General features: G+C 38.8%; 1 pseudogene; it reads left to right on the top strand.

Annotated features, from left to right (window-relative positions):
* The first annotated feature begins 7,292 nt into the window (after positions 1 to 7,292).
* On the top strand, positions 7,293 to 10,824 carry LOC115839438 (large ribosomal subunit protein uL23 pseudogene; annotated as a pseudogene).
* The last annotated feature ends 5,325 nt before the right edge of the window (positions 10,825 to 16,149 follow it).

Genomic DNA, 16,149 nt, shown 5'->3' with positions numbered 1-16,149 from the left:
GGTCTCCTAAGGAGAATGATTATTAAACAGATTTAAAGGATGAGAGGGAATTAACAAAGGAAAGGAGGAGAAAACAGCTTTTGTGAACAGCTTTGTTTTATTATTATTATTATTTATTTATTTATTTATTTTTGGCTTCATGGGGTCTTCGTTGCTGCATGCTACTCATCGTTGCAGTGCATGGGCTTCTCATTGCAGTGGCTTCTCTTGTTGCAGAGCACGGGCTGTAGGTGTGTGGGCTTCAGTAGTTGTGGCACACAGCCTCAGTAGTTGTGGCTCGTGGGCTCCAGAGTGCAGGCTCAGTAGTTGTGGTGCAGGGACTTAGTTGCTCTGCGGCACGTGGGATCTTCCCAGACCAGGGATGGAACCTGTGTCCCCTGCGTTGGCAGGCGGATTCTTAACCACTGCTTATCTTTGAAAAGGAGCTTTAAGCAAAGAATAGGAGAATGGAAAAAGGTGAGATAAGACAAGGGCATTATCACAAAGTGCTAGAAGTTTGAACTTAATCCTGAAAGATATCTGAAACCATTGAAGAACTTTTTTAACTGGAGAGAGATGTATTAAGATTTGTATTTTACAAAGCTTATCCTTACTGCCCAGTGACAGAATTAGAGGAGTGCCACACTAGCAGCAGAAAGAGAAGCTAAGAAGTTATTGTAATAATCCCAGCTAGACCCAGGGTAGTGGACTGGAAACAAAGATGATGTCAGATATGAGATAATGTGAGAAAAATTATTTTAAAACTTTTATTTAATTACATGAGTAAATACATACTAGTTATTCCAGAAAAAAAACTGAAAAAACAAACAGAAAAATATAAAAATCATCTCTAATAACACCATCCATAGATAATCATGATATTTGGGATTTATCCTTCTGGAATATTAGAAATGTTAACTAAGGAAGTTGAATCTAGGGGAGTAATGCCCTAATTAGACAAGGATATTAAGTGAGAGTGAAGGGATTAGGTGTTCAAGGAATTTCTGGTTTAGGAGGCTGAGTGGAATATTTGTGCCTAAGATAACAGGAAGAGGAGTCACACTGGAGGGAAGGATGCTGAATTTTGTTCTGGATACTGTCTATCTATACTTCCTTGCTTCCTGACTTCTATCATCTTTTCTTACCTGAAACTCCTCTCCTTATAGTCACCAGTGAGCTTCTTTTCATTGGATTCAGTTTTTAGTCATTTGCTACCTCTCTCCATTGCTTAATACATTAACTGCTCCCTCCTTCATGGTTTCCATGACAATTCTCTGACCACTTAGTAAACTCTTTTGGAGGAAACTTCTTTTTTCCTTTCCCTTAAAAGCTGACATCTCCCCTAGATATCCACTCTCTTCTCAGTCTACAAACTTTTTCTAGGCAATCTTGGCCATGACTTCAATAACCACTTATACATACATAGATAACAAATTTTTATTTCAAACACCAGAACTATACACATAACACTTATTAGACATTTATACCAGGGTGTACCACAAGCACCTCAAACTCAGAATATACAAATCTGAAATCAACTTTATCCTTCCAAACTTTAAACACTTCCTGTATTCACAGTCTTGGGAGATGGCACCATCAGTTCCCCTTATGCTTGAGCCAGAAACCTAAGAACTCTCATTTAACATTCATTAAATTCAACTTGTTGAATGAATGATGAATGAATGAATTCCTCTTGTCTTTCACACCACATCCAAACACTGGGTCTAGTCAGATCTCCATCTCCTCTTCCTTACCTTCCTCATTCAGATCTCATGACCTCTCTTCTCACTCACCTCTAAGCAATTTTCCATATTACCACTAGAGTGGTCTCTGAGAGACAATCTTGAAGCCCTTCATGGTCTGACACAAGCTCAAATGGTCAAGCTGACTCTGAATCTAACATGAATAAACAAATAAATGAATAAAAGAAACCATTCCGGACCACATATCGTACCCTGAACACACCATACTCATTTGTGCTACTGTGCCTTTGCAATAGTTGTCCCTCTGCCTTAAATGTCTTCCCCGCAGTGTTTCTCTATGATCAATTACTGCTTATCTTAGAAGAGTTGTCCTAAAGGTACCTACCAATCATGACAGGCACTTCCTCCCCTGGATTGACTCTATTTTAGTAATTACCTAATTATATTTAATTGTTTACTTTGTTGGGGGGGAGGGGCACACCACATGGCGTGTGGGATCTTAGTTCCCTGACTAAGGATTGTACCTATGCCCCCTGCATTGGAAGCGTGGAGTCTTAACCACTGGACCACCAGGGAAGTCCCCTAATTGTCTACTTATTATCTGCAACCAGACTATAAGCCCCTTTGGTGATTCAGCATGGTGCCTTTCTCAATATGTTTTTGTACAGTGAATGCCTTTGAGATACATGAAAGCTCTCCAAATGCATATGATCACTAGACAGTTAAATGCACAAATGAAAAAAGAAGGCTGAGAGGGGTAGACCTGTATCAGGAGATATAAAAAAATATTATAAAGTAATTAAAACAGGGGTGTACTGGGTCAGGAAAAATGTAGGTAAACAAATGAGATCAAGTAGACCCACATAATCATAGGGATTAGTATATGATAAAGGAGGCATTTTTTTTTCAATTTAAAAAATTTTTAATTTGTTTCAAAGTTAAACCCAAGACACATTGACTTCATAGGAAATCCACTGAGAAATGTTTTTCTAGGCTGAAAACCTGTTTCCCTTTAGTCTCGCCCAACAGAGCATATACATGTTAATTACTTTCATTTTATAATCACTGCTGTCCCACCACTATACCAAGAATACCTAAACTGTGTGTGTGATATTCTGAATGTTCTTAGTTATAGCCTAATTTCACTAACTGCAAAAGATTTTCTGGGATAACCTGTCGCTTGAATTCTTTGGCTACTTTTGAAGATGAAGTCCAAAGAACTCTTAAATGATTCTCCTTTGTGTGTGTGGGGGTTATTTTATAGGCATTAGCAACTAGCACCTGGGGCTGTGCTGATCCCATCTGGCATCACTGGGAGACAACCTGTAAAACCAAAGAATCATTTGATGCAACAGACAACTAAGTGACTCAAAACTGAAGGTTAAATTTAAAGAAAAAACTAATTTAGAGAAAAAAAGGGCTATCCTAGAGGAACTCATTCTAAAAAATCAATCATTATGCCTCTGTGTGTGTGTGTGTGTGTGTGTGTGTGTGTGTATAAGGCACAACCAGATCAATTCAGTGCATGCTGGTGGGTCCCACATGACTCAAAGGAGGCATTTTAAACCAGAAGAAAAAAGGATAGATTATTTAATAAATGGTACTAGGATAATTGTCTAACCAATTTTTAAAATCAGATATCTATCATATACTATATACAAAATTAATTATCAGATGATATTAAAGCTTTAAATTTAATAATAAGAACTATGAAAGTATAGAAAGATAAATAGAAAAAACATTTTTATTATCTTGAGCAGAAAGACCTTTCTTAGTATAACCTATAAGAAAGCCTCTGATTTTATCCCTGTGCAAATTTAAAACAGAATTTAGCACCCATCACACACCCAAAGGAAAATCTACTCCACAAAACAATAATGAATAATGTAGAGATTATTGAATTGTTTGAAGAGAAACAGAGAGACAGTTAATAAATTTTTCTAGACATTTTTGTTCTTCCCTCTTATTGTCAGCACCTCACTTTTTCTCCCCCCTCCTAATCTCTAGAGCAAACACAGTGCTTTTCTGCTTTCAGTCTTGACTTGACGGCCCTGGAGGTCTAGCCTTTGTGCAAGCATAGCAAATATTTATCTAATAAAAGTTGAAAAGCTTTTTTAAGGATCTAAAATTAATATTGGAATAAGGAAGACATTAAAATATATTTTCCATAAAGAAATATGGACATAATTTAAGTTTGCAGCTTGCTGAATATTCACAGACTCAAGAGGGGCATCTCCAAGTCAAGAGACAGAACAGTACCAACACCCAGAATACCCAATACTTCCTTCCAAGTCACTATTCACCCTCCCCAAGAGAAACCACTGGAAAAGCCTCTTAAAATATAATGCAAAACCTAAAGCCAATTTGAGATTTCCCTATCTAGCCATGACAAAGTAATTGGTACCAGACCAGCCTTCCCTCTGCAAAGAACTAGAAAACTAGGTAAGTATCTGAAACAACTGTTTTTACATGCTGAACAATAGTCAGTCAAGGACTATGATCCTTGAGAGAAGAGAAACAAATGAGTCTCATGATTACATGGTCTTCTGCCTAGAGGCACTTTCTGAACCACAGCACAAGAAGGGGTAGCCCAAAGAGGGCACAGTGGTATTACTAGGCCAAAGAGAACAGGATGGGAGTTCAAGGCTACCATTAAGGCTGGAATTTGCAGGGCAGGACACCAGAGACAAACAAAGAAGAAGCTCCAGATAGCTGCATAAGAATCTCCTTGGGTTTTTGGTTGAAAACCTGCACAAGCCAGCGTAAGACCACATGAGGTGGAGCAAAGAAAAATGCTCGCGAAATAATGGATACTGGAAAGCTGTGAGCTGTGTGGAGATTCCAGAGCTTACATGGGACTGGAAGACATTAAAGTTCCACTAAACCAGAGTGAAAAAAGCTCGTGACCAAGTTTGGCATTCAGAAAAGACACCAGAAAGGCAAAGCCTTAGTATTAGGGCTAATCTAACCGAGAAAAGGCTGCTTTAGACATACACTAATACAGATTAAAAACAAGATTCAAAGGATTGATTTGATGCACAAGTAAATTAACCGTCTACAGAACAAAATTCAATTATTTTCATTGAGGTAAAATTGATATATAACATTATATAAATTTTAGGTGTACAACATTATAAATTGATATTTGTATACACTGCAAAGTGATCACCACTAGTTACCATCTAGTTACCATCCATTACCACACAGTTGATCCCCTTCACCCATCTCATCCTCTCCACACTTCCCTTCCTCTCTGGTAACCACCAATATTTTCTCTGTATCTATGAGTTTGTTTTTTTTGTTCATTTGTTTTTTAGATTCCGCACATAAGTAAAATCATATGGTATCTGTCTTTCTCCCCCTGAGTTATTTCACTCAGCATAGTACCCTTAAGGTCCATCCATGTTGTCGCAAGTGGCAAGATTTCATTCTTTTTATGGCTGTATAGTATTGCACTGTAATCTGTATATCTTTAACCATTCATCCAATCATAGACACTTAGGTTGTTTACATATCTTGGCTATTGTAAATAATGCCACAATGAACACAGGGGTGTATTTATCTTTTTAAATTAGTGTTTTTGTATTCTTTAGATAAATACCCAGAAGTGGAATAGTTGAATCTCATGTCAGTTCTCTTTTTAATTTTTTGAGGAACTTCCGTACTGTTTTCCATAGCAGCTGCACCAATTTACATCCCCACCAACAGGGCTCCCTTTTCTCCACATCCTCTCTGATACTTATTATTTCTTGTCTTTTTTTTTTTTTTTTTTTTTTTTTGTGGTACACGGGCCTCTCACTGTTGTGGCCTCTCCCATTGCGGAGCACAGGCTCCGGACGCGCAGGCTCAGTGGCCATGGCTTACGGGCCCAGCCGCTGTGCAGCATGTGGGATCTTCCCGGACTGAGGCATGAACCCGCGTCCCGTGCATCAGCAGGCGGACTCTCAACCACTGCGCCACCAGGGAAGCCCTCTTGTCTTTTTGATAGTAGTCATTCTCTGATAATAGTCATTCTCTTTGTGGTTTTGATTTACATTTCTCTGATAATTAGTGATGTTGAGCATCTTTTCATGTGCCTGTTGGCCATCTGTATGTCTTCTTTGGAAAAATGTCTATTAAGATCTTCTGCACATTTTTCAATTGAATTGTTTGTTTTTGTTGTTGTTGAGTTGTGTGAGTTCTTTATATATTTAGGATATTAACTCCGTATCAGATACATGATTTGCAAATATCTTCTCCCATTCAGTAGGTTGCATTTTCATTCTGTTGATGATTTCCTTTGCTGTGCCACAGCTTAATTTTTTTTAAAAAGAAAATAAAATCAAGAAGTTTTATAGCATGGGATCCACAATGTTCAGCATGCAATCTAAAATTACTAGGCACTCAAAGATTCAGGAAAAGGTGACCTATAATCAGAAGAAAAATCAGTCAATAGAGACCCAAGAATGATTTTTTTTTTAAGCTATTATGAATATGTTTAAGGATTTAAAGGAAACCATGAACGTAATAAGGGGACAAACAAGAAATACCACTAAAGAAATGTAACCTGTAAAGCAGAACAAAACAGAAATTCTGGAACTAAAACATACGATACCTGAAGTGAAAAATTAACTAGATGGGTTTAACATCAAGTTAGACACTACAAAAAAAAGGCCAGTGAACTTAAAGACAGGGCAAAATAAATCTTCCAAATTGTAGCACAGAGAGAAAAAGGCAGAGTCCAACATATTGTATGTCTAATTAGAACTTCAGAAAGAAAGAAGAGAAAAATTAGGATATTTGAAGTACTTTTTAAAATAATGCTCAATTTTTTTTTACAGATTTGTTGAAAACAATAAGCCCGAAGATCAAAAAGTTAATTGAACCCCAAGCAGGATAAATATAAAGAAAAACACACTTAGACCTGTCATGATGATACTGACAGCCAGAGATGAACAGAAAATCTTTGGAACAGCCAGAGGGGTTTTGGAGAAAAAACACATTTCATTCAGGGGAACAGAAAAAGAATGAATGCAAACTTCTTATAGAAAAATAATGCAAATAAGAAGAAAATGGAACAACTTCCTTAAAGTGCTTAAAGAAAATAAAATTAAAGCTGTGGACTGAGAATTTTAAATCCAGCAGAAATAGCTTCAAATACAAAGGTGAAAGAAGGATATTTCAGTTAAACAAAAACTGAGAGATTTGTCATCAGCAGACTTAAAATACAAGAAATGTTGAAGGAAAATTATGGCAGAAGGAAATGCAGACCTACAGAGGAATGAAGAGTGCCAAAAATAGATGGGTAACTATAAAAGACTTTTTTCTTCATTATATAGTTTTTACAGAATAATTGGTAATCATATATCACTGGTGGGAGTATTAAATTGTACAACCACTTTGGAAAAAGTTTTGGCAGTTTCTTATAAAGCTAAACAAACACCTATTTTATGACCCAGCAGTGTCACTCTTAAGTATAGTTTAAAATGCATGTCCATGTCCAGAAAAAGACTTATACACAAATATTCACAGCAGTTTTAGTCACGATAGCTAAAAACTGGAAACAGGTAGTGTGAGGACATTGTCCCTGAAATGGGGTGGGCTAGTGTAGGGTGTCAGAGCCTGGACAGAATGAGGAGACTCGGTCAGCATAGGGGTTTAAAACCCAAGCAGAGTGGGGAGGGTGTCCTTATAGAGAAGCAGCCCAGTGTGGAGTTTCAGAGCCCAAGCCAGGTGTGTCAGAGGTCCCAAGACCACCCCCAAGTTCAATAATTAACTAGCAGGACTTAGCACACAGTCATACTCATGGCTATGATTTATTACAGCAAAATGATGCAAACCAAAATCAGCAAAGAGAAAGGTATATGGGGCAAAGTTCAAAGGAAACCAGGCACAAACTTCTAAGAGTTCTCTCTCAGTGGAATCACAGGGAACATGCTTAGTTCCTCCAGCAACAAACAGTGACAACATGTGTGAAATGTTATCTATCAGGAAGCTCATAAGATTCAGAACCCAAGGTTTTTATCAAAAGTTGGTCACAAAGGTACTCCATGCCTGTATGTACAAAAATTCCAGATTCCCACAAGGAAAGCAAGTTGTTCAGGATAAACCACATTATTTATACAAAAAGTTTGGGCACAGTGAACCATTCTTATCAGTATGGGGAAGGTGGGAACACTCTTGAAATCCAAGGTACCAGGTGCCAGCCAAGGACCAAACTTGTACACAATCCCTTCTAGCAATAGCAGTCTCAGGCCTTCTATATTAACTCTTCTGCACATCAGGTGACAAGGGTATCCTTGAGGAGGGGCAGCTCAAAGCAGGTTTTCAAAGCCAAAGAATGTTGAGGAGAGTGTCCATGCAGGGGGCTGTGATGGTACTAGCCTGGTACTGGGAGTCAGAGTCAAAACTGGGTGAAAAATGCATCCATCTAGGGCAACCTGGTTCAAGGTGTTGGAGTCAAATGGGATAAGGTGGGCATCTACACAGGAGAGAGAAGGGTGCAGCAATAAGAGATTGGTTACAAACTGGTACATTGATAAAAAATAAGTAACAATATTATGATAATAGTGGCCTGGATTTTCTTACCATCATTAGAGTTAAAAACATGTGAAGGGAGAAAAGTAGACTGAAACTTGTGATGTTGGGGATATTGAAATTGGAGGTATCAGTCTGAACTCATGGTTTTCAATAGATAGATGGAAGTAAGAATGAATATAAATGTAATTGAGTGTGTCTACCAAACGGGCCTGGAGCAGTGACACCTCAAGGACAATGAATATACTTAGTGTTAAGATCTTGGTTCTAAGTAATATTTTTCAGTTGTTGGAGAAATGGCTAATTACAGGGTTAGTTACAGGCAAGGAAAAATACAAGATGAGTCTGGAGCATCTTGTACAAGAAACAAGGAAGTGCTCAAAGAATGACAGGGACATATCAAAAGGACAAGAGCCAGCTTGAAGAGGCTCCAGTGGCCAAATTGGGTATAGCTTGAGTTGCAAAATAAATAATGATATATTTTTTAAAATATTTATTCATTTATTTATTTTGGTTGCGCTGGGTCTTAGTTGCAGCAGGTGGTCTCCTTAGTTGCGGCACTCAGGCTCTTTAGTGTGGCATGCGAACTCTTAGTTGTGGTATGCATGTGGGATCTATTTCCCTGACCAGGGATGGAACCCGGGCCCCTTGCATTGGGAGCGTGGAGTCTTAACCACTGTGCCACCAGGGCGGTCCCAAAATAAATAATGATATTAACAGACTATAACTCATTGGATAAAATATGAAATCATGAATTTATGTTGATAAAAAAATCAATGAATAAATTTAAAGTTTGATGAAAATAGAATATTTACATAGTTTTGAAATATCTATCATAAAATATTGATTAATTACAAAATGAAAAAGAGTAACTTTATATCCCACTCAAATGATTCAAGAAAAAAATTCTTTGTACTACTGGCAACAATTCTGAAAGAAATAAATACACAAGTCACAGTTATAGTCGGAGATTCTACCACTTATCTCTTAGTAATTAACAGAACAAGTAGTTGTTCTGTATTCTGATTGTGATATTGGTTATGCACATCTGTATATTTGCTAATATTCATAGAACAATACTGTAAAGAATCAGTTATACTGTATAATAATTTTTATTTTTTAATTAATTTTTATTGGAATATAGTTGCTTTACAACGTTGTGTTAGTGTACGATAATTTTTAAATAAAATAGTAAATAATAATATCTACATATATAGTTGGTGAGGAAAAATCTTAAATTTTCTATGGCTGGACAATCAAACTAAGACAGAAAGGAAAAAAAAAAATGACATGACCCCTTTATGGTAGGCCTTTCCCAATGTGCACTGTGCATCTACATTATACATTACCCAGACCTTCTCAAAGCAGGAGGATGAAATCAAACTTTGAGAAAAAGCTGGTCCCTTTCTTCAGATGCCAGCATTGTAATTCTATGATTAATATTTCTTTTTCATCTCATACAAAGGGTCACATTGACCAAGGGCTTGTTCTGTACGTGCATAACTGACTAAAAACAAAAAACAAAAAAACTGATGAACTGTGTGCACAATGCTAACCTTTCAATATGGTACATTAATTCTTTATCTCAAAAACGTATAAAACTGTATCTCTAACTCCTGATCAATGGAGCAGTTCTCAGAGTTTCTGAGAATCTGTTTCCCGGGTTATAATCCTCAGTTTGTCTTGAATAATATTCTCTTTTCTTTCTTCTTAGCTTGATTGTTATTTGATTTTTCATTGACATAATAGAGAGAGTGGCAAAGTAAATCAATAAAGTAACTTTACACCTTAAGGAGCTTGAAAAAGGAGCAAACTAAAACAATAGCTAGCAGTAGGAAGGGAGTAATAAAGAACAGAATGGAGACAGATACAATATAGAATGGAAAAACAATAGAGAAAATCAATAAAACCAAGAGCTTTTTCTTAAAAAAAAATTGACAAATATTTAGCTAGATTGACTAAGATACAAAGCAAGAAAAATTAAAGTATTAAAATCAGAAAAGAAATTGTTACCAAAGTTCATGTGCCCGATGCACAGTGAGGCCAAATAAACTGAAACATCAGAGTTTGAAGCAGAGAAAGGTTTATTGAAGTAGGACATTTCTACAGATTTTACAGAAATGAAAAGGATTATAAGAGAATACTGTGACTTTTCACAAAGACGGTGCTGAAAGCGAAGAAGGAAGCCCCTGCCCCTCCCAAAGCTGAGCCAAAGCAAAGGCTTTGAAGGCCAAGAACACAGTGCTGAAAGGCATCCACAGCCACGAAAAAAGATACGGACATCACTCACCTTCCAACTGCCCAAAACACTGTGGCTCAGAAGGCAGCCCAAATGTCCTTAAAAGAGTGCCCCTAGGAGAAACAAACTTGACCACTATGGCATCACCAAGTTCCCCCTCACCACCAAGTCAGCCATGAAGAAAACAGAAGACAACAACATACTGGTGTTCATTGTGGATATCAAGGCCAACAAGCACCAGATCAGACAGGCTGTGAAGAAGCTCTATGACATTGACGTGGCCAAGGTGAGCACCCTGATAGGGCCTGATGGAGAGAAGAAGCGTATGTTCAACTGGCTCCTGATTACGATGCTTTGGAAGTTGCCAACAAAACTGGGGTTATCTAAACTGAGTCCAGTTGGTAATTTTAAATATAAAAGTTTTCACTAAAGAAAAAGAGGATACTGTGATGAACAGTTCGCTTCAGGGAGAGGAAATGGGTGGCAGGGAAACAGTGAGATTTTACTTTTGAAATTTTGTCCCAAATGCATGAATAATATATTTAACCAATAACAGCAATAAACATATGAGCACAAGAATAGATAAAAATGAAAATAATTTATTAAAGTATAAATTATTTTTACCGTATTTTCTAAAGTTTTTGCAACAGGCTTGTGTTACCTTCATGATTGGAATAAAAACAAAGAAGATTTTTTAAATGTTCGTAATGTTAGTATGCATACAATTTTTATTGTGTTTCTTTAATATCATATCAAGTCTTACCTCTTCTTTGACTAGAGGAATTTAGTGAAAACAGCATCTTCTCCTTGGCTATGAGCAGGAACGGTAACCCCTAAGTTTTACACTTCCAGGTGAGGAGACCTCAGCCTGAACTAGGAATGGAAACAGTTTAGAAACAGAAAAAGAAGAGTAGTTTCTCAGGGAGCCAAAGAAAGAAGATGTTGTCCTAGAAATAGGTTGGAATGTGGTGGCTGGACTCAGGCATTTAGAACTAATTTTTAAGTCCCAATGTTCAGGCAGCTGTCAGACAAGGCAGGCCAGAAGCCAATGGAAACCAGCTGGTAAAGCTGGAAAGAAGAAGCAGGCTATGTATGTGGGGTAGGCAGGGTCGGCACCTTCACATACTGGCACAGCAGTGAGTTCTGGCCCCAAACTGAGTGAGAAAAGGGCTGGGCTCCAGTCAAGAACAACCAGCCAGGTCAAATTCTCTGGATTGACATCACTCTTGTGCCAAAAGAACGCAGGCATCTCAAACTGCCTTTTCATTTGTGCTGGATGGAGAGAGTGTTGGCAAGAGTCCGAATGGTTCAAGGCTTTGAGGCTTGGCCCTCTGGCCCGTTTCTCTCAGAGCTGCTATTTGCCCAGGCCAGTAAAGAATCCTGGTCTCTAAAGTCAAGATTATCTGAACAAGTCAGAATAGAATAACTTTTAAAAATGAACACTTTTAGTTTTAAAAATTATTTTTTCCATGGGCCATGTCGTCACTTATTATATTATAATAGCACATTTGTATAGGTTTTTTGTTTTGTATTACTCCCCAATTGGGATGTAAGCTCCTTGAGGACAGGGGACTTTTTCTGCTTCATTCACTGCTGTCTTCTCAAAGCTCAGAAGGGTGCCTGGCACAAACAGAAGATTTTAGTTGAGTTACAAAAAATAATCACTGCCAAAAAAATGTTACAAAAAGTTCAAATAGTAAAGTTCAAAATGTAAAATTTGAGTCTTTGTCCATATCTCCATCTAATTCTACTCTCCCAAGATAACCATTATAACATTTTTGTGTATATAATATTAATCCTAGAACAATCTTTTTATTTCTGTTTATCTTAAGCAGACCACAATGCCTGGCATAGAAGAAAGTACTTGATACAACTACTTGAAAATTCATTGAATGAGTTGTAAGCAGTCTTGGAGTTGGGGTGGAGTGGCTAAAAAAGAGTTGGCTGCTATAGGCTATTTCCCTGAACAAGTTAGGGTGAGTTCCTTGAGTTAAGCATCTGTATATCACACGTATCGAGGAGAGTGCCTGAACAGGAACCAATTATTTATTAAGCACTTATCTATGACCCAACCATATAATGAGGAGAAAGGTTTGATTCTCCAGCCTGCTGCACTACTTCTGGCTTTCTTGAATAAGACTCCTTGCCCTGTTAAACTGGCTCAGTGCCATTCTACCTGAGCATGCTGGCCCCAGGGCAGAACTCCCATCCCAAAGGGCTCTCCATGCCTTTTGGCTGCTGGCAAGACAGAATGAGAAGACTGTCCCATAGGCCAACAGACACAGACACCCACGCTCATGCCCAGCATGTCTGCATGGAATGTTGCCCAGTTAGAACCTCTGAGAGACAGACATCTGTCAGCATCTCTTTGTGAGGGTGTCTCAGGGGATTTGTCTGAGTGCCAGCTTCTCTATAGAAAAGGCAGTCAAAGCCGGAAAAAGCCAGCCATTCAGTCACACTGAAAATACAATATTGAAGCATTAAGCTGGAATGTGACGATTTACAGCTGTCACACCACACTCTCTAAGTGAAATCACATTTTGTGCCAGACTTCCAAAGACATAATCACATGAAAACTATTTATATTGCCTTGATGCATGGTTAAAAATAGTTTACCACAAATGTAAGAAAATCTACTATGGGATCTCTGTTGAGAAGCATAAATACAGGGAACAAAGTGGCTGTTTTCTATTTTACTTCAGGAAACATTTAGTCATAAATAGAGTGATGCACTAAGCATAGAAGAAGAGTGACTTAGGGTGGATTCCTTGCTAGTCAGTAACTTTATTGAATCAACAAAACTAAATCAACAAAACTAAATTTCCTAGAATCCACCTTAATGATAGAAAAATCTTAGTAGGCCTTTCAGGTTCCAATTCATCTTCGTTTTCTTCTTGACTTCTGCTTATTTCCTTACCAGATCTTTCACCGTCCAGAAGTTAAGTAAAATATTCCAATCTCTCACTGTACTTACTGCCGGGTTCTTATCAGTGTGTGTGTGGTGGGGAGCTGGGGCAGGGGCGGGGAGCTCACTGTAGAGAGGGCCTGCATTCTCAGTACCCAAAACTTGAAAAGTTGCCACACATTTCCTCAGGCCTCTGCACCGGCTGGTTCCTTGGTTTGAGAGGCTCTTTTCCAAATCTTTGAGCAGCTGCCTCCTCATCATTCAGGTTTCAGTCAAATGTCAGTCCTTCCTGACTATCCTATTTAATATTGCCCTCCTCCCATGACTCTGTCTCATGACATTTAGTCTTATTTTCCTCACAATACAGCATCTGAAATTTTACTTACTGGATTATTGTCTGTCTCCCTAGATAAGACCTAAGCACCATGAAAGCAAATGCCCTGTCTGCCTTGGTTACCACAGTACTCCAGCACCTTGAATAGTTCCTGGTATACAACAGGCTTTTTGTACATATTTATAATTGAATAGGTGGTGGCTGATAGATGGTAGTGGTTAAGCGTAAAACTTCGGAGGAGTGATTTGTTTAAGGATTTAAAAAGAGAATTTTAAATTTCCAGCCAATTACTGTCTTGCCAAAAAGAAAAATGAATTGGGATTATCACATCCATTGTCAACTTCTAATTATGCCCTTAGCACTGGTTTCTGTACCAGGTGTGAGTCTATCACACACAGTGCATTTTACCACTTGGATCGGAGATCAAAGGAAATCAAAAGTCATTAGCAAATCATAGATTAACCATTACACATATTTTCCTCAATAGCTCTTGGAAGAGTCACCCTAAAACACGCTGTTATTCAATGAAATATGTAAATTAGTAATGAAAAAGTTCGTTCAATTAAGGTGAAGAGATACACATGAATACAGAAGACACATTTTAAAAGGATAGAAAAAGTCCCCGTTGAACTTAACAACAATAAGGTCATTCTTTTGTTTAGTTCTCTGTAGTGAAAAAAACTGTAAGGATGGCAAAAACGGACATTTTTTTTTAATTGACATTTTATGGCTCTTGTGAATTGACACAAAGTAAAGGCATATATTTGCATCAGAAAAAAATTAACATTAGCAATCAGAGCTATCTCCTAAATGTCCGAAATATGACTTTTGTTTATATTGCCTCTCTGAAATCTTAACTAGATTTTTTTTTGACTATAGAAATTAAGTAAGAAACAGGGCCCTCAAAATAATGGCAATTGATTTAATTCCTCTTACCTTCACTATCCTCGTCTGTAAAATGGAGCTAATAATCCTTATCACATAGAATGGATAATGTATACTAAGTGCCTAGCTTTAGTAGATATCCAATAAATATTATTTTGGGTTGTTGCTATTTTTTTTAAATAAATTTATTTATGTTATTTATTTATTATTTTTGGCTGCGTTGGGTCTTAGTTGCTGCGCACGGGCCCTCTCCAGCTGCGGCGAGCGGGGGCCACTCTTCGTTGCGGTGCGCGGGCTTCTCATTGCGGTGGCTTCTCTTGTTGTGGAGCACAGGCTCTAGGCACGCGGGCTTCAGTAGTTGTGGCTAGTGGGCTTCAGTAGTTGTGGCTCGTGGGCTCTAGAGCGCAGGTTCAGTAGTTGTGGCGCATGGGCTTAGTTGCTCCGCGGCATGTGGGATCTTCTCGGACCAGGGATCGAACCTGTGTCCCCTGCATTGGCAGGCAGATTTTTAACCACTGTGCCACCAGAGAAGCCCCTTGCTCTTTTTAAAGTACTTGAAATCCAGAAGCCCTTTGGGCAGCATCTGGCCTTGTGGTCTCTGATCTGCTTCAGCCACTCTTAGCTCTATAACACATCCTTCCTGGGAGGTTACTCAGCAGGCACTGTGGGAAATAAGAGTTTGTTCTGATTGTGAACTGTCCCTGCTTGTCAGAAGAATAACAACAACAACAAAATCAAACATCATTTCCCGTCTCCTCTCCAGCACCAATTGTGCTTCAGTAATCTATCACTAAAGAGGTATCTGGGGTAAAACTGAACATGTGCATAAAGAGATTGTGAACCCATTTGGGTCGAGACTACCACTCCATCAGAGGCCACAGCAGTAGCAGGACAAAACTGAACCAGAGCAGTAATTTCAGGGATGCCTCTCCAACAAGAGGCAACTAGCTACATGAGAAGACCTCTGAGTGCCTCATCCTTCTCTCTGACCCCTTCCTGAGAACAGGGAAGGGGACAAGGTGTCCCAGGGTATGACTCAGCCTCCACCTGCCCTCTAGGGCACTAGAGTGGGAGGAGGATTTTAAAAAGTCCACTGATCTCCTCTGCCGTAAGTCTAGCTTATACTGGGGCAGGTGGAGAGCTTTGAACCAATCATGAGATTGACAGTTTAGGTTTTGTTGTTTCTTTCTTTTTTTTTTCTTTTTTTTTTTTGCGGTTCGCGGGCCTCTCACTGTTGTGACCTCTCCCGCTGCGGAGCAGAGGCTCTGGACACACAGGCTCAGCAGCCATGGCTCACGGGCCAGCCGCTCTGCGGCATGTGGGATCTTCCCGGACCGGGGCACGAACCCGTGTCCCCTGCATCGGCAGGTGGACTCTCAACCACTGCAGCACCAGGGAAGCCCCCGAGACTGACATTTTAAACCAAACTGAACTGAGTTTTAGTTGTCAAGTCATAGAATCTGCCCAGGATGTCATTAAGATACAGGTGAGGGGGATTTGCCACATCATACTTGAAAGTGGTAATCAAAAATAATAATACTGGGCTTCCCTGGTGGCACCATGGTTGGGAATCTGCCTGCCAATGTAG

Source organism: Globicephala melas, chromosome 8, assembly GCF_963455315.2.
Source record: "Globicephala melas chromosome 8, mGloMel1.2, whole genome shotgun sequence".
In the NCBI taxonomy this organism is placed as follows: Eukaryota; Metazoa; Chordata; class Mammalia; order Artiodactyla; family Delphinidae; genus Globicephala; species Globicephala melas.
This window is presented reverse-complemented; position numbering and strand designations above follow the sequence as displayed.